The following is a 24,480-nucleotide window of genomic DNA, read 5'->3' on the forward strand; positions in this document are numbered from 1 at the left end:
CAATTGGCCTGGAGCGGTGATCGGCCGAACCCGCAGACCCGGCAGGTAAACAAACTGGCCCGGCCCGCCAGGGGTTTTCCCTGAACAAGCAGCGCCCCTAGTCTGGGAACCATTGCTATAGACCTTGCACTTGGATGTACTCGATAGCAGATTACTTGGTTGAAGTCTGTAGCATAGGAAAGTTACAGTACAGTACTTGGTTATACTTCAGAGCAAAGGCAAGCTGATCTAGAAGTTCCTTATAGCATCCCAAAGTCAGTGGGAGTTTTATATAAACAGAAATTACAGGATCTGACTTTGAAAAAAGGCATATTAAACTGGCCATCTCCCCCCACTTTTATTGACAAAGCTACATGAGACTAAGGCCTGGGCTACACTACACACTTAGTTATACCAAAGTATGTTGCTGTGAAAAATCCCACATGCTGAGCGTCATAGTTATACTGACCTCAATCGCTCTCACCCCCCATGCAGACAGTGCTATGTTAGCGACAGAAGCTACAACCTCTCACAGAAGTCGAGTTATTAAGTCTACAGGAGAGCTCTCTTCCGTGGGCTTAGAGTGTCTTCACTGGGGCAGCTGCACCTATGCAAGTCTGTAGTGTAGACCTGCCCTAAGATGCTACCTGAATACTCAGATACAAGATAGTTGTAATGGTGCAGCAGTGGAGTAATAACCTCACACAAAGTCCAAATAACTCAATATGGAATTCAGAGTTGACAGATGGGCAAAAAGATATTAGGATGTTCCACAGGCCACCATTTTCCGACACTTCCTTCAGCATTGAATTTCCTCTATGTTCGCCATTTGTTTCCCTTCTTTCCCAACTTTTCTTTCCATACCCCTTCTTTTTATCCTCCCAGCTTCTTCTCTTCCATCCTTCAATTCACACAATTTAATAGTTATTTTTCAGAAGTTGCATTTAATACCCATCCAGCTACTACTCTCACCTGCTCTCTAGAATGCATTCCCATTCTCCAGCCTGGATGAACATAGAGGACATTGCCGGGGGGGAAGGGTTGTGGTTTTTGGTTGCTTTTGAAATACAATCAAGTACAGTCTGTTGTACGCATTTTCCTCTCATCTGATACCTCTGTTTTATGCCTTCTTCTGTCCTTGCCCCCACTCCTTCTACTCCACTTTGTATGAATAATAAGACTCTGTTACTTCTGTTTCTTATGATGTTTATCCAGGATGTAATAGCTTGAACTTCAAGGTATTTTTATAGAATTCTTAGTATGCCTCCACCATCGCTATTACCCATGTAATGAAACAAACAACATAGCTGTGAAGATTAAAAACAACCTACCTAAAAGCAAATGGGAAGTGTATACATTTACCACTTATCACACATAGAAGCACACACTCCAAAATATGATCTAAAGCAGGAAGGGGGGAAAGTGTGTGTTTACACAAACAATTATATTATGTTCTCTATACACAGAGCAAGCGAGAGAGAGCTCAAACAAAAAGCCTGTAATAGCAATTATCCCCAAATCCTCTCTTCAAAGCAAAGAAAAAAAACCTCACTCCAGAACAAAATGTTCTCTATTCTGTATTTCACAAGAACACTTGTTTATGGCAGAAATGTATCTTATTTAATGTTCCCAGCATTTCACACTTTCATATCAAATCAGCAAAATTCAGAGCAATAATAGGAAATAGCAAGGTGAGACTGAAATGCAAGATTAAAAGTGAAACATTTGAAAAACAAGGAGACTTATTTAAGCGATGCAGGTGAAACAGCTATATTGAGTGTCTGGCTGCCAATCTTTTTGCTACCATAGTAGTGTGATAGAAACAAAAGGCAAAACTCTGTCTCCCTTTGCTAGGCTGGGCCAAAGAGCAGCAAAGACTGAGCCACAATTTCAGAATCATTCTGTGGGTACAGCAGAAAGGTTCAAGACAATGACAAAGCACAGTTTGAAAACCTTGAGCACCCGTGGGCAATAGCAGGATATGGATGAGATATCTGTAGGCTAACTATGTACCCAACTGGCAGATCATGCCCCCTTGGCACCTGGGAATGCCATCAGATGCAGCTTCAGAGCCATAAATGTCCCTGCCTTTGCCAACTCCTCTTGACTTTGCAGACCCTCCTTCTTACCCCCACCCCTTGCCCTCTATCTCCTTAATCTCATGCTCATCAGGCATTGGGGTCCCCCCTGCAGCGTTCCACTGTGGAGGATAAAGCACGCTAGGGACAGCATGCTGATATTCTAAAGGCTATACAGTACTATCCCCAATATGATGTAGGCACAAAAACGGCAACTTTAGCCCCTATGCAGCTTCAGCTCATCCCCATGGAGGAAATGATACTTCAGAAACTCCAAAGTATTAACTAAACAGAACCTTCCAGTTTTACTTTCTCTATTTTCCTTGTGGGAGGGGATAACAGGGCCCTTCGGGTAAGATTTTGAAGAGCATTCAATGTTGGCATAACACTGATCTCACTGAAGTCAATGGATATTTCATCACTGACTTCAGGGGCGACAGACTTAGGCCAATGCCAGGGAACTTTTACAATCCCATTCTTAAGTTTTAGCAGGGAATAGCTGTGGATGAGAACAACAAATACTAGTTTGTGCTATTGTGTTGTGTTCTCTGTTATGTATACATTGTATCCACATTTTAACCATCAAGTGTTTTGTGTTTCAGTTTTATCCAGACTCTTTAATGATGCCTACTATACCAACTAAAAATTCAAATAAAGACATAGTAAAATTTAAAGGCCAAACCCTACTTCTGTTATGTATGTGAGTAGCCCCACTGGCTGACTACATGTATGAGTAAAGAAAGCTAGATTTGTCCCTGCCAAACTCCATAAGAGAAAGTTACAATGATTAGACACATTAACAATATAATTCTAAAGGAATCATAGAATATCAGGGTTGGAAGGGACCTCAGGAGGCCATCTAGTCCAACCCCCTGCTCAAAGCAGGACCAATCCCCTATTTTTACCCCAGATTCCTAAATGGCCCCCTCAGGGATTGAACTCACAACCCTGGGTTTAGCAGGCCAATGCTCAAACCACTGAGCTATCCCTCCCCCCAACCCCTGAGTTATCCCTGCCCCCCAGAACTCATTGTACTTCCAGATGCAATAAACTGCTGAGCCTCTTGTGGAGAAAGATTTGCATTGTATCATTCTTGGTAGCCCAAACTATAACAAATTCAGTTTGCTGTTTACCATGACTACTTATAAGTCATGAATATGTGTACTTATACAGCAAAAAAATATATATTTACTGTTCAGCTCCAACAGTGTGTAATACATGAAGTACAATGTATTCCACAAATATAATAAATGAAGCCAGGAGGGAAGTAATCAAATTACGTTCTTCAATAAACTGTGTATTCATCCTACCACTTTGTAAGCACAAATAAATAGCAACATGCAACAAACAGAAGTGCCTCTTGTTTTCTTTCTCACTTTATTCTTTGCTAGCAGTATTTCCTCTTGCCACCATTTCCCCTTTACATTTTTCCATCATTCTGGTTATTTCCTGGGGGGGGAGGGTTCTAATGTTTTCTTCCATTATCTTCTGATCTTTTGTTTTATAAACTATTCTCCCAGCACCAAAGGTACTTCAATATAAATTTTCTTGAGCATAAGCTAAATTCCTCCCTGATATTTTCCTGATATATCCCCAATCAATTCCGATTAAATTACTTTGCGATAGAATATGGCCCTGCATTTTTATACTATGGGTATGGTTTTCCCATTGCACCTTGTGTTGTCATTAAACTTGAGCAAAGGGCTTGTAAACCATTAGAGTTATGATCTTAATATTCTGCACCCACTTTGAAAACAGGCAAGAGCTCAGTACAACTAGACTTCCATGGACTTCAATGGATGTCAAATTAGAGCCTACATTCCTATACAAGCTTAAAGGCATAAGTATATAAATACAGCTAAATTCTGCCTTCAGGTAAACATGTACAACTTCCATTAACTTTTGTGGGAGTTGGGAGCTCATATTTGAGGGCAGAATTTGGCTCATTTTATAGATTACTTTAAGTCACTCATTTGACTTTCTGAAATTTCTGTGCTGTGTTCTTGGCAACAATGTTAGCAGTCTCAGAAACAGCAGTTAGAACTTATTCATATCAATGATCTGGCCTGTTTCTTCTCATTTTGCAAGTTCCTTACACAAGATGTGTTTATAAGCATAAACTGTTCTATTACCTCTCTTCTAATTAACACCTTCCATTAACATGCAGGCAGAGTGCAAGGAACATTCCAAAAGAAACCACCGTTGAGAGTAACTGTGACAAAAATCAACAGAAACATGTCCTGAAAATTGCAATCTATGCATCTTGGATGATGTTAATAAAATGAGATGCATATATGGGAGATTGTGTAATTCTTGAATCTTTACAACCACATCAAAGTAGCTTTTCATTATTATTATAATCCAAACAAAGAAGCATTGCATTGCTCTATCAGTGTACAAATGCTTTACATATATTTATTTTTGGGATGCTTGGAAGGGGGCGGGTCTGTTGCACACACTGGTCCTCTGACCCTGATGCTACTGATTCTTTGTTTACCTTCCACTGCCTTTGTAATATTTTGCAGTCGTGGTAGAAAGAAACAACTAAAATACACAGACTGATGTAACCAGTGACAATGATCACACCTGTACCTGTGCACAAGAATGTTTAAGTATCTTCCACAACTAGCTCCTTGTTTGGTTCACTGCTTTTAATTGCTTCATCTGGGATTGCTGGTACCTCACTCCTTCTAGATCCAATTCCCCAATTAAAGCCATCAGAAAACTTTTCTGCTAGTATAGGAAAGCTGTATGGGTGTTAAGGAAATGAACCTTGACAATTACTTCTAGCCTTTTACTTTGCTATTCGTGGTTTATCCCGCAAAACCTAGTTTACAGTAAATTCCTCTAGGCATGCTATAGAAATAAACATGCCTCCAACCTTCAATTACTCTCAATAGAGTCTGGTCCCCCTTTCTCTAAGAACAGGTCCTGCCACACTTACTGAAACCTCAGGGCAGGAATAAAGTCAGTGGTGCTCCAATCAGGGAGAGTGAAATGGGGCTGTTTTGAAAAGATCTCTTTTATACATTTTCTAACACGCTCTTACCAGTCTTTCTATTCTATATGAAATACAAATTAATGTCAAATTAAAACAAACATGCCACTAGTTGGTTTTGCGTTTCTTTTCAACCTTGAAAGTCAGACTACATTGGTCAAAGGATTTACTAATAGCAATCAACAAGGTCTGAATTCACCCAGGAGTTGATTTATGGTTTTGAATAAAATCATGCATAAACTGTCAGCTTTTGCATATTTTCAACACAGAAAAGGGTGGGGGGGGGGAAAAAAATCAATCGTTCTAATTGACTTTCAGTTCCTGGAAACTCAATGGTGTCAATCCATAAGGAATCAGACTGAACAAAATGTTCTTCTGACCCGAGGGGCAGTGAACTCTGCACCAATGTTGTTAGTTTGAAAGTGTAATAGTTAACTCTAATTCACAGTTTGGGAAGGAGGGCTGTTGTTTTTAATTACACTTTCTTGAAAAAAGTAAATGATAAGCATCACAAGACGAGATTTTCTTGGATCTTTAAAGACATAGGAGTTTGTTTGTTTTGTAAATTCAAGTGGAGAACTAAAACTGTTTCCTGTGTAATTAATGAACATCCAAATTGTTTCTGAGCAAGCAGGCAGCAGTTAATTCAAATCGTGTTTATCCAGTGAATTTGATGATTTGCAGTGATAAGGATTTTAAATGTAGATATCAGCTCTGTTGGTGGAGATATTAGGATAAAGATTGGCTGAATCCTAGATGATGTCATTTACTTAGCTTATTTTTTTCAAGTTATATTTTGAAATTGTATAAAAAGGGTTAATTTGGCAAAATGCTTGATACATTGAGGTGTGAAAGATTCAGCCTCACAAAAATTTTAAACATGTTAAGGTCAGAGAACTGAGAGGGGCTTTCCTGCCTACATCAGAGGAAATTGTGTTTGCAGAGACAAAGGTGTCCTAATTTCTAAAAATATTATGACACTATTTTGAAATGTCAGAACACAGAAGGTATGTTCTCATGCCCTTACTCAGACTGAATAGCACTTTATTCCTCATGTATGACATTCCATTGAAGTCCATGAGACTACTCATTTTGTAAGGTAAATTCAAAATGAGTAAAGGTAGCAGAATCAGGTTCTTGGTGTGTACATTATTGGTGATCTATTTTTATTTTTTCAGACTATGTTGAATGTGTTCTCCAAAAGGCTTTGGGGTTGAGCTAGGATGGTATTGAGGATTTTGAAATGACTGGTATGCACCCTATAGCATTCTGGCACTCTCTGAAGCTATCATCTTGTTCTACAGAATCTCAGCATTCTCTTTTGTTTTTAAAGCCTCTCTCACAATTATAATTGTGAACAGAACCTCAAAAATGTGAGCAGGGTATACATGATCGAGAAATGAACTGCAGAGAGTCTGGAACTATAGAGCACAGAAGTGTGAACAGCCCCATTCATCTCACAGAAGTGTTAACTCTGATGCTCAGTGATGAACATTTAAACCTCAACATTACCACTCATGTCTCACGTTAAAGAAAAGGAAGGCCATAAACATTTACAATTTTACTGTGAGTTACATCTCTTTTTGGTGCCACAGGTGGGTGCTATTTGGGAGATACCAGCACTTCCCCTTCCCTGCGAAACACACACCAGTCAAGAAAGATACATCCCTAAGGGACTAGCTGAGCCTATGGGCATGTTCAGCCTCCAAGATAAAGGATCCCAATGGAGCCAAGTGGCATACACCATCATATTTTGAACGTTTTCACAACATACAGTGAATGGGATCTCAGGTTGACAATACCTTTGGGTGGAGCTTATTTTGTGGGCAGAGTTTGGATGACTACCACCACTTCTCTCCTCCACATTTGACCACTAACAATATTCTAGTAACTAGTGGGGACCCCTAAACAACAGATTACACTGTCTAGACCCTCAGTGCACATTGTAGAACTATAGGACTAAACATTTTGCTTACCCATAGTAAGATTGGTTGAGCTTCGGTTTTTCTCCAGCTGAAAAATTTCAGGCATTTTTCTGAAACATTCACATTTTCCACAATTTAACAAGTTACATGACTGATAATTACTTTCCAAGCCACTATCTTTGTCCAATCTGTGATCAGCTGTAGTCCCTTACCTAAAGGCACTTACTTCAAAACTTCTTGAAGAGCTTGCTGGGGTCTACAGCTGGAAAAAGAAAAAAATGGAAATAGTAAATCTATCCCCATTTTGTAGGATTGGAAATGGACCCATTTTCTTTTCTTTTTCCCCCCTTCACATTGTTCTGTCAAAATCATTATAGAAACTTTTCATTTATTGAAAACTTGGATTTTGGTAAAAAAGTTTGATGACCATTTTGATAACACTTGTAATCAAATTGTTAATTAAATTTTCACAAGAAATTACTTTTTAACAAACATCATCCATTTTGCCTGAATTTTTTTTGTTTGCTCTATTTAAAAACAAAACATTTTGTTTGAAAATTTTTGACCAGATCTATTTAAGTTCCCATATGAGATCAGATGGAATGACTACTAAAGTCAATAAAAAGAATCTCAAAGACTTCACTTGATTCTGAATCAGGGCCATACACCTCTCTCCTGAATGCTATAGTCCATATCCTCAAAGGTATTTAGGTACCTGAGTTCAATGGGAGTTAGACCTATACCTTTGAGGGTCTGGTTCTAAATTTCTAGGTCTAGTGGGAGGTAGGTGTAATTCTTAGCTGTATATCTGTTGGGAATTTCATGATGCAGTGCGTTACAAAATTTCACTCAGCCTCCATTGCTCTGTGTAATATAATTAGTTTTTAAATTATGATGGGCTAGATTCCCAATGGCTTTCTTTGTAAATTTATAAATTCAGGGATCCATTACATTTTAATATGCAGTTCTTGAAAAACTAGCACAAATTAGGAATAAGGCACATATTTCTACATTGGCTTTTAATCTTTTCAGATGGCTTGATGTTTACAAAGAAACAGGGTTCTATAGATATTGTAGATTGTGCTGCCAATAAGAAATAGCACAGGGCCATATGGTAACATCAGCTTTTAAGCAGAGTTCTCCACTGAAGTCAACTGTGAGCTGTGCACAGAAATCTGGCCCACAGTTTGTGTGCGCATGTGCAAGCTTAATTTGAACACAGAGTCTGCCACTCTTATGGTGGAATAGCACCTTGATCCATGGTTAATGATACTGAAGTCAATAAACTTTTGGCAGAGTAAGATTATGCAATATGAATAATATGGCTCTTTCTTTTTAGTGCAAAGCCATTGTAGAACTGTAGCAAAGAACTGACTTGGCTTTTTTTGGTTTCTGCTGTAGTTCTTATAACTACCTAAATATTATACAGCCAACATTGGTTAATGGGCCTTCAGGAATCACATGCAACTCATACACACACAAGTCCTCATTAGTTATTTGGTTTTTTTTCACACAATGACATAATTTCCCCTATTGCCTTCTTAAATCATTATATATACAATCAGGTGAGTCCAAATTACCATAAGCAACATCAACTATCTTTTAAGTCAGATATATACTGACTAATTCTACCCTATGTGTCTAAAAAAATGGAAACATACTTTAGCAATGGACATTTGGATAAAGACAAATAATTTTAGTTTCCCCACTTTCATGAAAATTACAGCTGTCTTAGAAAGCCAAGAAATTTCCAAAGAAAATATTGGTTTACCTCACATTCAATGGCTCTGTCACAGCCTTAATTACATTTACAAATAGATTAATTTGGTTTCCCTGGTTAATGGTTATTCTCATTATTTATTAGCATAATGCTGTAAAGTCACTGTTTATTCCTCGCATGATGTAAAATGCATCAATTTACTAAACAAAGTAGTAAAATAATCCTTCACCTCTCTGATAGCCTCAGTAATATTTTGACATCTTTAATACAGCTGGGCAAACAATGCAAAAAAAGAGTCAGGATATAATTTGCAAACAGATTTTTTCTGGCTATATTGATACCCTTTGTGCTTGCTTCTGGTGATTATTCTAGTGCATGAGTTTGCCAGCAAGACCATTCATAGCATCAGCAAATTTTAAGTGAATATTTATGAAAAGTGATTTTTCAGGTCCCAGTTCAGGAAAGTGCATACTTCCCTGCTATCCAGAATAGTGATCTTTCTTGAATCAGGTCCTATATTTGTAAATGTGAGGGCTTGTCTACATTTAAAACGCTGCAGTGCGACAGCTGCATCTGTGCCACTGTAGTGCTTCAGTAAAGTCACTACCTACACTGATGGGAGGGCCTCTCCCTTAGGCGCAGGTACTCCACCTTCCCGAAAGGAGATAGCTAAGTCAACGGAAATGTTTTCCTGTCAACCTAGCACCGTCTACACCGAGGGCTAGGTTAGTTTAACTGCGTTGCTCATCAGTGTGGATTTTTCACACCCCTGAATGATGTAGTTATACCGACCTATTTTCCTAGTACAGAGCAAGACTGAGTATTCATACCAGAAACCTGATTCTAAGACCTTGTCTACACAGAAAAGTTGTACAGCCTTGACTATGCCAGTATAGTTTAAGCAGCACAAATCTCTAGAGCAGACACAGTTATACCAGTATAGCTATTCCTGTACATGAAGGAAAATAAGTTATGCATGTACAAGACACCCTAGGGCCTTATAACAGTATCACTAGACTGGTGTTAAAAAAATTATAACAACCCTAGCCAACATAGTTACACTGGTATAACAAATGTGTTTAGATTAGACCTAAGATATACTCCTCCAATAAAGGAACAGAAACATATGAAGACAAACAGTATATCAATCAAAAATTAACCAATACAGCTTGTATGTTGAATATTCTGATCATGAATAGTCTACAGACCAACGATTACTTTGAATAACAAAGGCATCTTGATCTGATCATGGACTACATACAAACAAGAGATGCAAAATTAAATAAATTCTATGTTACAAATTAGTTCAAATCTAGCTGGTGGTATCATCCCAGCTGTGAACATATTTTCCCAGTTTTTCAACTGTTGCAGCAACTATTAGATACATATATGTATTTGTTCACTGAAGGGGGATTTTCATTAATTAGGGAAGGTTTAACCATAAGAGCTTTTTGTACGTTGACTATCAAAAACCCATTGTGTGGTATGGTGTGTCTGACTTCCACTCTCCTGCAGCAAACAGATTCACAAACAACTGTTCTCAGAAAGCTATTCTGTACTGGGAAGTCAGCTGAATATGTAAATTATAAACTTACTGAAATGATTCTTACATAATGAATTCCAATCACTCTGTTCTTTCCTGTTTGTTTTAACATTGGAGTGCCCTTTCTAAATCATATGTGGGAGATCTCTAGGTAGGTTAATGAGAGAACTTCAAGGAGAAGGGGACAATGAATTTCTTTATAGTACAACAGGCAATACCAAAACCTGGACCCAGATGCATCTGATTAGTCAAAATCTAGATCCAGTTCATGGACCTGAAATACATCTAACATTCCAAAGAGAAGAAACAACAAACTCTCCATATGTAACTAAAATATTTGGTTAACAGACAACTACTATCAAAAATTAAACCCACCACAGTGAGTTGCAAATCCAGCCTTCTCCGCCATTGCTGTGGAGGCTCCTCAGGCAGTGGAATCAGTTCAGTCCAGTTCAGTAAGAACTGGATCTGGTTTTGCATATCACATGAAAGGCACGAAGGTCAGCTCTGTGCAAGCTTCCCACCTGGCAGCATGCAGGGTCTGGATAAGGATTCCAGCTATGGGAGTCCTCCCCCAACCCCAGTGAGCATCTGCACTGTACCTGGCTGGTTATTGAGGGCAGGCACTGGGCAAAGGAAATGAGGAGATGATGGGCAGGGAAAAAAAGAAAGCACTAGTAAGCAAATATAATATACGAATTATTAACTCATACAGAACCCAACTAGCAGGTTTTTTTCCTATGTGGCCTGTGTCAAGAGAGCAGAGGTCACATCACTAAATCAGATGGAGTCCCATCTGTGGCAAATTTTGTATTGTTGTCTGCCTGTATGTATAGTGTTAAGTCAAAAGGAGCCTGTAAAGGGGTTGTTAAAGAATCCAGGCAAGGGTTCAATGAAAGCATCTCAGGTATCCAGTTTCAAAGGAGTTAAGATAAATCACTGGGTTATCAGTTCGAGGAAGAAATGACCTGTCTCCTTCCAGGCTAGGACGTTTTGCTCTTCTCAAGGCTAAGACTGGGCTCAAAGGTGACAAAATCTCAGAGACACTTTTCAGGAGAGGGTTGTGTTAGGTGGAAGAGCTGGTCCTGGGGGTGTGAGTTAAAAAGCCAACAGACGAGGTGGTTTGAGCCATCTCTACGCTACACTGACATAACCCCATGGAGTAGACTCAGCCTACAGTAGCAAAAGGGGTTTTCTCATCACTATAGGAGCATCACCTTCCCACACTAGGGAAATGAAACCATTCTTCTGCCAACATAGCTGCACCTGTTCCAGGGTTTAGATTATCATAGCTGCAATGCACAGGGGTGTGGATTTTTCATGTCAACCTATATTTTAAATGTAGATCAGGCCTTGCTGGGATACAGAGGGTTCAGGCTGCAAGCAGTGTGCCCCAACTCAGAGATGGAGAAAAAAGCCAAGCCTGTCTGAGCTGTGGATAAAGAGGTTGAGCTTAGGTAACAGTGTGAACTGGTTTCTTGTTTTAAATCCACTTCTTTAAATGCGGTGTGCTTTTTTACAAAATAAAACATGCTTTGTTCTGAAGAGGCTGTTTCTATCTCACTGCATATATGTTGTACCAGGTGCTGGTGCCAAGCCTATTGGGTCTGTTAAATACAACTGGCAATCAGGGAAATGTAACCTAGAGATCCAGTCAGACAGTGGTTGAATTGTGGGATCCTACCCCAAAGAAGAGTAGAGGTTTGGGCCTGCCACTTGAAAGGATTCCTGGAATCCTTAGGGTTGGTGTCCTGGAAAAGGATCTTAGCAGGGGCAACCTACCCAGGGATTGTCATGTCCTTTTTATGAGATATAAGCTGGCTACAGAGCTTCCTTCTGACCAACGTACACACCAGCTGTAGTCATCAAAAGATACTTTAATGTTCTGCCAGGTATGGCTGAGGTTGGTTTGAATAAGGCATGCTACACACAGCACCACCTAGTGAGTGAATATAATAAAGTTTAGCATTCCATTACAGGGACTGCCACACCATCTATACTCACTCCCTTGTCTTTCATCCAGTACAGAATCTGGCCCTATTTCTTTCTATGGAATCATCTCCATATATAAATAAATATAAATATATATATTTCCATATATCTAAAAATTGAATGAAGGTAAAACTGTGACTAAGAACACAGTAGACCCAGATCCTCAAATACTCAGTTTTCTGTTCACTCAGCTTTCCAGCTCTGTGCCACACGCTGCAGTCTCTGTGCCAGCAGAAGGCTATGAAATAGAACTATCGATACAGGTCTAACTTATGAATGCCTCTGCACTATTATGGGGGCAGGGGAAAACAAGAGGGGCAAGGATCATCTCTCTTTCACACACACAACAAGATATTTCGGCTGTATGTATCTCTGGAGAGCGAAGGGAATAGGTGCCAGCTAAGGACTGCCCAAAGGGGCATGTCCAGGAAGGGAAGAGTCATAAACACGGTTCTACTCCCCTTTGCACCAGACAGCGCTGGGATGAGAGCAACATGGGGGCATTTTCTGTACCTTTGCTACAGATGCAGCAAATATTGCTGCTCTCCATTTTATTCAGAAGCCATGAAGGCACTGTACTTCCAGGAAGCCTCAACTGAGCTGTTCTCTTCTTTTCCCTTCCACCGCCACTCTCTAAAGAGTACATACCTTCCTGAAAGAAGAATACATCAGCCATTAAAATGTTAAGCAGTCCTAGATATCTCTTTCTGACCATGCTAATAAAAGATTCTTGGGAGCCAGTCCCAGAGCAGCTTGCATGATGCAGGTACAGAGGGGGCGTGCACACACAGCAAGGAGACAGCACAGTCCATATCCAGCACAACTTTCTACATACATCTTCACCATTGCTTCACCCCAAGATTGCAATCTGGCATGTGATTTGTGTGGAGTGGGTGTGGCCACAGGAAAGCTGTCTTATATGGGTATGCAGTGTCCATTAAGTTGAAAGATAGTTACTCATGAACCCTTAGTCCTGGTCTATGCTAGAAAGTTAGTTTGACATAATTAGGTAGCTCAGGGGTGTGAAAAATCATTGAATTCTTTCAATAACCTAGTGCTGTCTACACAGGGAGTTAGGTCAAATTCTTCTGTCAGCCTAGCTGCTGCCTCTCAGGGAGATAGATTACCAATGCAGATGGGAGAACCCATCTGGGTAGCATCTACACTGAAGCTCTACAGCAACACAGCTGTGCCACTGTAGTATTTTAAGTGTAGAAAAGCCCTTAGAAATGGAACAGTGTGAGCTAAAGAAACAAGTGCCATCCTGGAAACCAGCAGCTCCACCTCACTACAATCCAGACTGCTCTACCATTGAGTTGCTGTGTGGCCTTTGGGGACATGGGAAAAACAGTTAACAACTCACAGGTATGTTGTGCTAATCAAGGGCATGATCATTAAGGTCTTTCTATTCATTTTAAGGGGGTTTCGATTGAGCCCCATTCCTTAACATTTGTTAAGTGCTTTTGGCTGCTTAAATAGGAGACAATAGAGACATATTACTTATTAGTATATGCACTGGTTGGTAGTGAGTAAAAAAAGGAGTAGAACTACCACTTGCTTATGTTGTATGTAGTGTTATGGCTGAGTTGATCCCAGGATATTAGAGAAACAAGAAGGGTGAGGTAATAGAAGTTGGTCCAAAAAGGATATTAGCTTGCTTGCTTATTTGTTTATCATTGTGTTGCTATACGCTTATGTCTCTTTATTTTAGCCAGTACAAGATCTGGATGTAATTTTGCTCTGTAATATATTAAAAACTTGCTTTTCAGTTAGATATCTATGTTCCTATCTCAGGCAGCCAACGGTTCTTTTCCTCTGACATTTTTTATACTAAGATCAGTGTTTAACAGTCAATGATCATCATTTTATTCTTTCAGTTCTATTAAGATTAAAAATGTTATCAAACAGCACACGCATACACTTCATAGCACTACTATTTTCAGACTAATTTACTTTTTTAATTAGAAAGCGCCACAGTTAATCACAGCAATGGGCTAATTTCTGGCCACAATATAATCCTTGGCACTAATTTTGATAAAGATTTCTAATTACATTGCCAATGTGGCAGCTTAAAAATCTCCGCAGTTATACATTTGTTTTCATATGAGTCAGGCATACTGTACACAGCAAAGAACATTTTTCCTGTAATATTTTTATACCACACAACTTTACTCAAGACACTGAATTTTATACATTAAGCTTAAAAATTATACCTCCACATTTAGGTGTACTAGATGGAGTACAGTATCTATTTAAATATCAGACCAAATGTGTCTGCTTTCTTGGGAACTGTGTACAGCGCTTCCAGAAAGATGGACTTTTTAAAGTAGTAATTTCCCCCCTCCTCCCTATGTCTAAATTTTATTGCAATTTCCAAAGCAGGAATAATGATTTACAGTATGTAATTTCAGACTGAACTCTGTATAACAATACCTAGCTTTTATGTACCATTTTTTTTAGCCAAAAGTGCTTTTACAAGGAGGTCAGTATCATGATCACCATTTAAAAGATGGGGAAACTGGTGCACAGAGGAAAATGACTTGCCCACAGTCTGTGCTAGGGTGAGGATTTGAACCCAGGGCTCAGTCATAGTCCAGTGCTCTCGACACTTGTCCATACTTCCTAAGGGCTTCTCTACATGGCAAGTTAATACATGGCAAGTTGGGGTGTGAATCTACAGTGTATTAACTAATTCTGTGAACTCTGCTACCATGCACTGGAAGTTCCACAGCACTTACTGCGCTTGTAGCAGTATCTACATGGGATGTTACTACAGTGGGCTTGCTATGCAACTTCACACCCTGGCTTGCAGTGCACTAATATCACATGGAGACAAGCCCTGAGTGTCTTTGGCCTTCTTTTGCTCATCTTGATCTGTAAATCCAAATTCAGCTGAGCATCTAAAATCGGTAAATTGCCTATGTATCCCAAAAGTCCTCCTTGGTATCTGGATATGCCAGGAACACAAGTGAAAATATCCAGTGTTCACACTAAAACATTAAAAACACTTGCCACTTTGTCTACAGATTTCAAAGTGCTTAACAGAGATGGGTATTAGCCCCATTTTACAGAGAGGGTAACTGAGGCACAGACAGGTTAACTGGACACACAGGGTATGATTCCCAGGTTAAGGAGCCATACCCATGCTAGCACTGATCGAGCTAGCATGTTAAAAATAGAATGTAGCTGCGGCAGCGAGAGCGGTGGAAGGAGCTTGTTACCTCAGATATGTGCCTAGCATCTTGGACAACTAGGTAGTCGGGGTGGCTATCCCCTCCTGCTGCTGACGCTACACTCAAGTTTTGGCATGCGGTCTTGCTCAGAGCTAGCACAGGTACACGTTATTGAGCAGGGAATTACATCCACAGCTCAAAATGTAGATGTACCTGTTGTGAGCTGGTGATGGTGTTTTGGTGCATGTCTCTAAGTTCATCCCTCTATGATATATAAGGGGTCTGTGTTTAGCCAGTATTATACCTTGGTTTTGATTTCAGTATCCTGGATGTGTTTGACAGCATTATGCTTTCAATATACAATCGCTGTTTTTCCAATAACATACAAGTGGACATGGATTTCAACATGTGATGCATGTGTTTCTAAAGGTAAGCATCTTCCCCACCAGCATGCAAGTTGAGAGCAGACCATGTATATCAAGTGTTAGTCTGGAGACCATTATAAGCCATTCATCCGTGGCCTACTTACATTGTAAGTAAGATAAACCTTTAACTGCAGTGGCACTATTGCCCAATGCAATATTTTACTATTTCAACAAAACTGGACGCAGAATCAACTGTAGTTGTACAAGGTACAAAATTTTCTCCCCATGAATAGCAACGGCAAATGAAAGCTCAGGATTGCCCTAAGGTGGGGTTCATGGCCACTTTTCACTTTGCACTCTGGAAAGACAAAATGAAGTTTACACAATGTACACAATTAAATAGAAAATATTTGAAAGCAGCATGAGTTGCAGATGAACTAAAACAGATATGGTGAATACATTATTGCCAGAGAAAATTTTCACATGTTCATGTTTCTAAGAGAATCCATCTCTCCACCTCTCTTATGTTGTATCTGAGAACTGTAGAGAAAGGACCAGCAGAAGCCTGCCTGAATTTTTTGAAATGGTACAAAATTACAAGTACAATATAGCTGTGTCAGGCACTCCTGAATTTATTTGTTCTCAATTTAGTGTGTGTCTAATAATAAACCTCTCACATCCATAGAACAATCATATGAAATAACTTTCCAAGGCAAGTAAATCATCATTTAAGGTTTGTCACTTACTTTACCTCTGAAGCCTCACAAACATTTTCCATTATTTTAAAATACTCCTTCACTTTCCTTCCAGATGCATGCACTTAAGAGCTGAAAGAATGAATTAATGTTAACATTCATGTGAAAATAGACAACATTATGGTCATGTTTAACTTCCTTTTCGATCCCTTCTTCTATCCCTGGCAGGTTTTAAAGCAATTTTATTGACAGATGCTTCTGAGGCATCAGAGTTGAAAAGTAAAATAAAAATACCCAACAACAACAACATGCTATGTTTCCTTATTAGATGCTATTTTCAGGTCTTCTAATAATTAGAATATAGAACACATCAAAATGTAATATTTATTTCTTTACTAATGGAATATTTCTTATTGGAATGACAGATTCCCATTTTACATTTCCTCAGGCTTTTCCCAGTGGAATTTCAAATCCTTATTTCTAGACATTCTAACTTTAATCATGTTCATTTCTATTCTGTGATCAGAATATAAATGGCTTCTCTTCAACCCAGGCATATAAAGAACTACATTTTTCCTCTGCCTCGCTAGTCAAGCTTCTCATTCTGCCAATCCACCCTCCTAGGATAACAATGGCTCAAGTTTGTTGTAGAGATGGGGCTGTGGAATGGTTTATACAGCGAACTGTTGTAAGTATTCCTGCAAGCATTCATGGACTTCCAAAATCTGAGGTATCAGACACCCCATGTAAAGCAGACAGAGATTTGTCCTTTCACTCTGTTACCTCATCACAATAAATCTTATACGGTTTCATCTTTTCCTTGGAGGCGTGGTTTACACTAGCTTTTCTGCATTTTCACTTGTGTTGAAATAGAATTTTAGAAGTACTTTTCTCCAGCTATTGGATGATCTCAATTATTTAAATGTCAGCTACAACACATCCCTCTTCTTTAAATGTTGTAAGTAGTTTAGCGTTCCCTAAAGATAACAGATTTGCAGTTCTGAATATAGAAATCCTCTGGCTGTGCACAGAAGAGCTACAACGTTTGGAGCAGAAACTTTCCTTCACTATCTTATCAAAGTACTTCAAACACTAACCTATAGGGGTCATATTTAAGGGTGATAACCAAGTTTCTATACCTACTCATTTTTGACCTCACTGTAGATGCTAACCATGATAGCCAGGTTGTGATGGATATATGCATGTGCCATCTAGAAACTAGAGTGACACCACCAATCCATCTCAGATTAGTGAGATAATAGTTATCAAATACTACTAACTGTAAGCAATGACCAGTTTGGGCCAGTGCTAGAGGTGAAAGCAAGGGTGCTGGAACAGTTTGTACAGTGGGGATGCTGAGAACCAAACTGTAAACCTGTGTATGATGGAAACTACTTCAAGCCGGGGGTGAGGCAGCACCCACAGCACCTATGGGTAAAAGTCTCCATTTCCTTTTATTCTCCTGTTTTTCTTTTCACATAGCTGGGAAGTCTGACTGACGCTGGCTTCAGTATAAGACATTTAGAGGCAGACTGAGCCCCTTAATCACAATGGTGAACAGATACTCCACGATTTCAAGTAGGAACACTGGTGGAAATAAATTGGTCACCTGTGTGAGTAAGGGATTCACATTCTAGTTGCTCAGGAAGTGACATACAGCACTGCTTCATTAATCTCATAAAACAAATGTACATTGCCTACACAGTCTGCTAGAGCTGTGAATTGCTCCATATTTGTAATATACATATATTTAGCATTCTGAAAAAAGGAAGAGCAGAGTATGCTAAATTCTGCTCTCATCTACATTGGTGTGTATCTAGATTAAGTGCATTCAGTTCTTTGTATTTCCTACAGATTTACACTGGTTTAGCAAAGCAGAATTACAGCAGCCCATAATATTGTGTGTTATGGGGTTGAAGGTTTCAGAGAACTGAGTCAATCAGTCCCAAATTCTGCCCTTCTTTTTAGAGTGCCAAATGCAAAACTGAAGCAATTCAACAAGGTATGAAAGTACAGTCGTATGTTGTAGACAAACTCAGTCTCTTTTGACATTATTGAAGCAATATGTCCCATCCCTAAAATACTCCATACTGCAGCGCGATGTGTAGTCAGACTCTCCTACACCAAGCAATGGGGAATTTTGAGAACTGATGAATACTATGTGCACGTTCAAAGTTATTTAGCAGAATTCTTCCCGTAATTGCAAATACTGGGAACGTTCAGTGTTCAATGGTCCTCAAAAACTCAGACTTCCAGTTGGTTGATGATGGGTTCTGTAACCGGTGTACAATGAGCCGTGTAATACTGCAGCACACATGAGCATCTCCTGGAATTCTCAACCTCCACCAGAAGGTTTGAGAGGGTTGGGGGGTTCATGACAATACCTAAACTTTTGGATCGATGCATTTCACTTTTGTTGCGTTGACACGTGGCACATGTCTACCAATCCTAGACACAGAAGGTGAATGGATGTTTTAAATGTAAATGGAGCGAAAACAAACAAACAAAAAAGAATTTGCAGAGATAACCATATTGAGGAATCGAATCTGGAATTAACCAATTATTTGGTGTCACCCTGGAAGAAACAGGTTAAGACCATCTGAAATGTCTTTCCCAGTTACAAAACTTCTGCCATCTAACCCATTTTCCTGAAATTCCCCTGAATTGTCTAACCAATCAGCAGTACGCTCAAAAAGTTAAGAAAAAGGAATGAGTCTTCAAGTTTTAACAGCGTACAACAGTGGATAACATGCTGTGGCAATTAACGCTTTTTTAACCAGAGTCTTCCTTTCTGCAGCTCTAAAGAGAGTTGCAGTCAGTATCTCTGCTGCCTCAAGAAATAGTGCATCTACACAGCAACTGGGTGGTGCTCCCCAGCACAGGCAGGCAGACACACAGGCTCTGCTCAAACTGGCATGGTTAAAATACCAGTGTGGCCGTGGTAGCACAGATGGGCCGCTTGACCTAAGCACCTGAGTACAAGCCTGCCCAATCTCCTGGGTATGTATTCCGATAGCTGGCCTGTGCTGCCATGGCCACGTTACTATTTTTAGTGCACTAGATCAAGCAGAGATAGTGCATGTCTGGTCCACCTACCCTGGGAAGCACCCTCCCAGCTGCTGTGTTGACAGATCCTTAGAGCGGTCTACAGCTGTGTCCTCCTAAACTGGGGGTATGTCTACACTTAAACACTACAGCAGCTCAACTGCACCACTGTAGTGCTTCAATGTAGACACTACCTACTCTGATGGCAGGTATTCATCTTTCAGCAGAGGTAATCCACCTCCCTGAGAATTCTTCCATTGACTTAGCACTGTCTATACAGGGATTCTGTTGGCATAAAGAAACTTTTCAAAACTGTGCTATACAATAAAAACACCTGCCTCTTACCTCATCCTACATGCTGGCTATGTAGTCTGCATTCTCCAACAGGAACTTCTGGTATTTGTGACACAGAACAGAGTTCAAGACATTCAGCACTGATTGTTTGGAGAACACATTTTTAGAAAAAAAGGCAGATAGCCTTTAAGAAGGTGATATAATCTCAATTATTTCAGTAATCTAAAACTGAACTATGAACTAACTGCAACAGTGTGTTTTTACCATCACCGAGCTGGAAAAGGATGTGACTACAACTGGGATAAACATCCCTCTTTAGCAAACCATCTAGGGGGAGGTTTTCAAAGGCACAAATGGCAGTTAGGTACCTCACTTCCACTGAGAACTTGTGAGGACAACCCAGCTGCACGCTCCCTACATCCAAATATAAAGATGTCAAACTCTGAAAGTAATTTCTAAGCCAAAATGACTGTCACCTTCCTTTGATGGTCAAAGACAACTTGTCAGTTTAAGGTGGAGCGTGGTACTTAGCACTTGGATAATGGCAAAAGATATTATACCTCCTCCCACCTGGTGGACTCTTGTATTACACCATGCATGGCAGTAATGAAGACAGATTCATGCTATTTATTTACTGACACTGACAAGAGTACCAGTATTTTATCACTAAGGTCTTGGTTTTCAGCCTCAGACAACCCCAAGACAAAGCACTGTAATAGTCAATTAAAAAAAGAGTTTAAACAACATTGGTAGACTGGTCGAAATCAACAAAAGCCAGGAAGTTTTAGTCGATGCTGACAATCCATCCTTAACTCATTCCTGAGTGGAAAAAATATAGTAGAGTGACAGTTTGTCTATACATAAGAGTTGTACCACTTTAACGACATAATTACAGTTAAAGCAATACAACCCCATCCAGTGTGGACACAGTTATAGTTGTATAAATGAGTTTATGCTGGTATTCCTCTTCCTTTAAGGGAAAAAAAAGCTATAACTATACTGGCACAGAATTTTTATAACAAAATAACTGTGCTCACACTAGCTTTTTACTGGTACAACTATATCAGTACAACAAAATCACCGTACCACTCAAAATAGCTAAACTGGTAAAATTTAAGTGTAAACCAGGCCTTAGTTACACTGATGTTGGGACAACCTTAGGCCCTGACCACTACACATATGAGTAAAGTTACCCACATGTTTTAGTGTTCACAGGATCAGAGCCTTAAATATGAAATTCCTGACCTATTTAACTAAGCTTTCACATTATTTGCCTTAACGTATGTTGTTATTCTTTATTAAAGATCAGTTAAGGGCAAGATCATCTTTCTTACTGCAAGGTCAGCCTTCTTTGCTGGGATAAACACTTGCAGTATTTAAGCTTTTAGAGCTGAGTAAGGCCTGTTTTAAATGCATATTATTTACCCATTAATAGAAGAGTCACTGCCAAGATGTTCAGAACCAAGTCTGAATTTGCTTTTAGCCTCCAACAATTCCGCCTCCACCCCGAGTGCTGATCCCACTGAAAATTTTGCAGTATCACCCTTACTAACCTTATACACTGGTCTTTGATGCTGCGCTGTAGCAAACGGCTTCTTGAAATTCAAGTAGATTATGTCTACTGCTTCACTCTGGTCAGCTGTCATTGTCATTTCCTTGAAGAAATTAATCAGATTTGTTCAGCATGACCTCTCCTTTAACTAGCTTAGCTACCTAAGTCTGTACTTGTTCAAGTGTTCTCCTATTTTGTTCCTATTCAGTTAGTCTGGAACCTCTCCGAGGTCTGAAGTTAAGCTTTGATCCCATCCTAAATATGACTATCACCTTAACTTCTCTCCATTCCCTGGTCTCTTGTTCCCATTACCTTCCCAGCAGGGAGTTAAAAATCTGCCAATAGTTCTTTTATTTCATCTTTTAGTATTAACTGAGGGATGAAGTCCCTTCTGCTTCGGCAATTCCTCAGTCATTCACCTATTTTTTGGATGTTCTGACCAGTTTCAGGTCTCTCCTCTCCCCCAATCCTTTGAATTTTCTGCATCAATGTTCACTAGCAATATGTAACCCTCAAATAGTCAGTGCTACCATTTCTATAAGTTACCTTTATTGTGGTTTTTGATCTCTCATTTCTCTTTTGCTTTATTTACGAAAACAATTTTTTTAAACAAAAAAAAAGCCTTTTTAATTCGGGAAATCCTTCTTTCATTTTAAAGGCTTGTCATCTAGTCCAGTGATTCTCAACCTAAGACTTCCAAAGGGGTCCACACCTCCATTTGAATTTTTTTAAGGGTCCACAAATGAAAAAGGGTTCAGAACCACTGGTCTAGTAACTTTCAGGCCATATTCTCAAAGTTATTTACTCCCACTGACCTCAATGAAAGTTAGGTAGTGTAACAAGGTGGGATTCCTTCACCCTGCACTCCTAGCAGCAAACCATCATTGCACACTCCCATAGCAAGTCGAACACCATGTGCTTTATTTACAGCATACTATACAAGTGCTTGTTCCCCCGGCACAAAGCTTTACTTTCTCCCCAGGTACCCGTTAGAGGAAGGAGAGATGTCTCCTCCTTGAGATCCTGAGCTTTACTCACTTGCTGGCTTGCCTCTCTAGCTTCCCCCATCTCTCTTTTAACTGTCCTCAGCTGACAAGCTGGAGCACCTCGTAATTGGTTAGTCACCTGCTGCTTAATCAAGTATCTCCTCAGTTTGGCCTACATGGGAATGTTTACAAACTGCACGAGGGGTGAGTCAGCCTTAAGCTACTCACACTCTCACAGGTGCCTAAATATCTCTGAAGATCAGGGCCTGAAAGTTCCTGTGCTAAGGTTGTATGTACTTGTTATACACAGAACCCGTAGTGATGCTTAGAGTGAAGGTTACCTAACACTTTCCATTATAACCCATTGCTTTTAATTCTTTATACTTTTCAAAAATTTTAGCAATTCTGGCCTACATTTTCCATGCTTGGTCTCTGCCTCAAGCTGAATGGATTTTGTTGGAAATTTTGAGCAAAAATGGTACAGGTATTTCCATGAATAAAATGAGTGGGAAAAAAAGAAGTATTTTTGCCACTGTTAACATTTTTCTAGTCTTTCTGTTTTTGTTGTTCTGCCCTAACACCTCCCTGGTTTTGAGTAGAAAGTTAAAATTTGGCAAGAGGATGGCCCAAAAATATTAGAGATATCTTTCACAATCCCACAGAAAATTCATCCAGATTTGGCTGAGTTATAAAATATAAATGATCACAATGTGTACCTGTAGTAGAACCAGTTATACACTTGATCATTTTCTGAATGTTCCAACTCTGGTGGCCCAAACTTCTAGACCCCATTCAGCCTCCTGCATCTTAAACACATACATAGTTAAAACTCCACCTAGGACACTGACAGAACTGATCCTCCCCTTGCTCCTCCTTTCCCCACCATGACAACATTCTGTGGCAAAATGAAGATGCCCTGAGCTGGAAGCCGGGAGGCCATAAACCCTAGTTTCATCTTTTCCTCTGACTAGTGTAATAATTCTGTGCAATTCAAATCTGTAATTAAGTCTGGCCATATCCCTATCCTAGGTGGAAGACAAGTATAATTCTCCCAGTTTTACATATAGAGCAACTGAAAATATCAGAGATTGTACAAGGTCACATATAGCAGAGCTGTGAGTAGAACATCCATTCATCCACCTGACCATGCTACCTCTCACAAAGAAGAGGCAAAGCCTTCATGTGATTTTTGTAGCAATATCATTGGCTCGTAGCACAACAGTCTTGGAAATATTTGTCAGACCAGTGTAGGGAGCCATGGAACAACTGCTTCCCAGGTCATGTTCCCTGGCAATCCTGTAGAAATATCATAGAAGCCAGTGGAAAGTAAGTCTGCTTGAACTTCCCGGCTGCACCTCTTTGGAAAGAGAACTTTCCCCAAAATGCTCCACAATCCTTTGCATGAGCTGCAGTAACAAAAAGCAGGCTATAGCAAATGGCATAAAAGGTTTGGGGAAAACAGCAAACCCTAAAGTGCTCACTGCAGACAATGAGACAGTTACAGATGCACACATTTCTTTGGTAGGGAATGCAGAGGCAGAAATTTCCCCTGAGAGGTGCTGAGCACCTGACTGAATACCTGAAATTCCATTTGATTTTAATGGGAGTTGCAGGTGATAACTGAGTGCTCAACACTTCACAGAATATGGCCTGTGGTTTCCTCGCTACTATTTACCTGTTTACCATGACACAGCTACTTTCCTCCTCATATTGGATGACCCCCTTCCAGCTAGACACTCTTTTGTCATATTCATCACTTGAGACTTTTACACTTGAACCTTTCTCCTTAAATGCTGTGCTGGCAACTAGCCCTGAAAGTGTACAAAAATGATGCCCAACAAAGTGGAATTCTAAACACCTGTAATCCTTTTCTGCAGCCCTCACTAGCAAAGCAGGATATTATGCATCAAGAGCCAAACCCTAGTCATGCAAGTAGTCGCACTGATGTTACTTGTAAAGCAAGCAGGCTTCCGCTTTGGTCTGGTATGTAAGATAACTCACTGTTCTCACTCAACTACAATACCTAGGTACAAGGGTTAAAGTGGCAGCCTTGGCTGTGAAGTTCTCTCCCTTTGTTAGGTTAAGACTCAGTTTAATTCTTATACTGTAGAATGCTTTTTGTGTGAATTCTATAA

General features: G+C 39.7%; 1 long non-coding RNA gene across 1 annotated transcript in view; it reads right to left on the reverse strand.

Annotated features, from left to right (window-relative positions):
* Window positions 1-21,921, reverse strand: part of LOC141998696 (uncharacterized) — a 62,258-nt gene extending 40,337 nt beyond the window's left edge. Inside the window, exons 1-3 of the long non-coding RNA XR_012641897.1 lie at window positions 21,361-21,921; window positions 16,520-16,600; window positions 7,193-7,242 (exon numbers count right to left, since the gene is read on the reverse strand). This is a non-coding gene — a long non-coding RNA (uncharacterized LOC141998696). The remainder of the gene's footprint in view (window positions 1-7,192; window positions 7,243-16,519; window positions 16,601-21,360) is intronic.
* Window positions 21,922-24,480: the final 2,559 nt, after the last annotated feature.

This window comes from Natator depressus, chromosome 1, assembly GCF_965152275.1.
Source record: "Natator depressus isolate rNatDep1 chromosome 1, rNatDep2.hap1, whole genome shotgun sequence".
In the NCBI taxonomy this organism is placed as follows: domain Eukaryota; kingdom Metazoa; phylum Chordata; order Testudines; family Cheloniidae; genus Natator; species Natator depressus.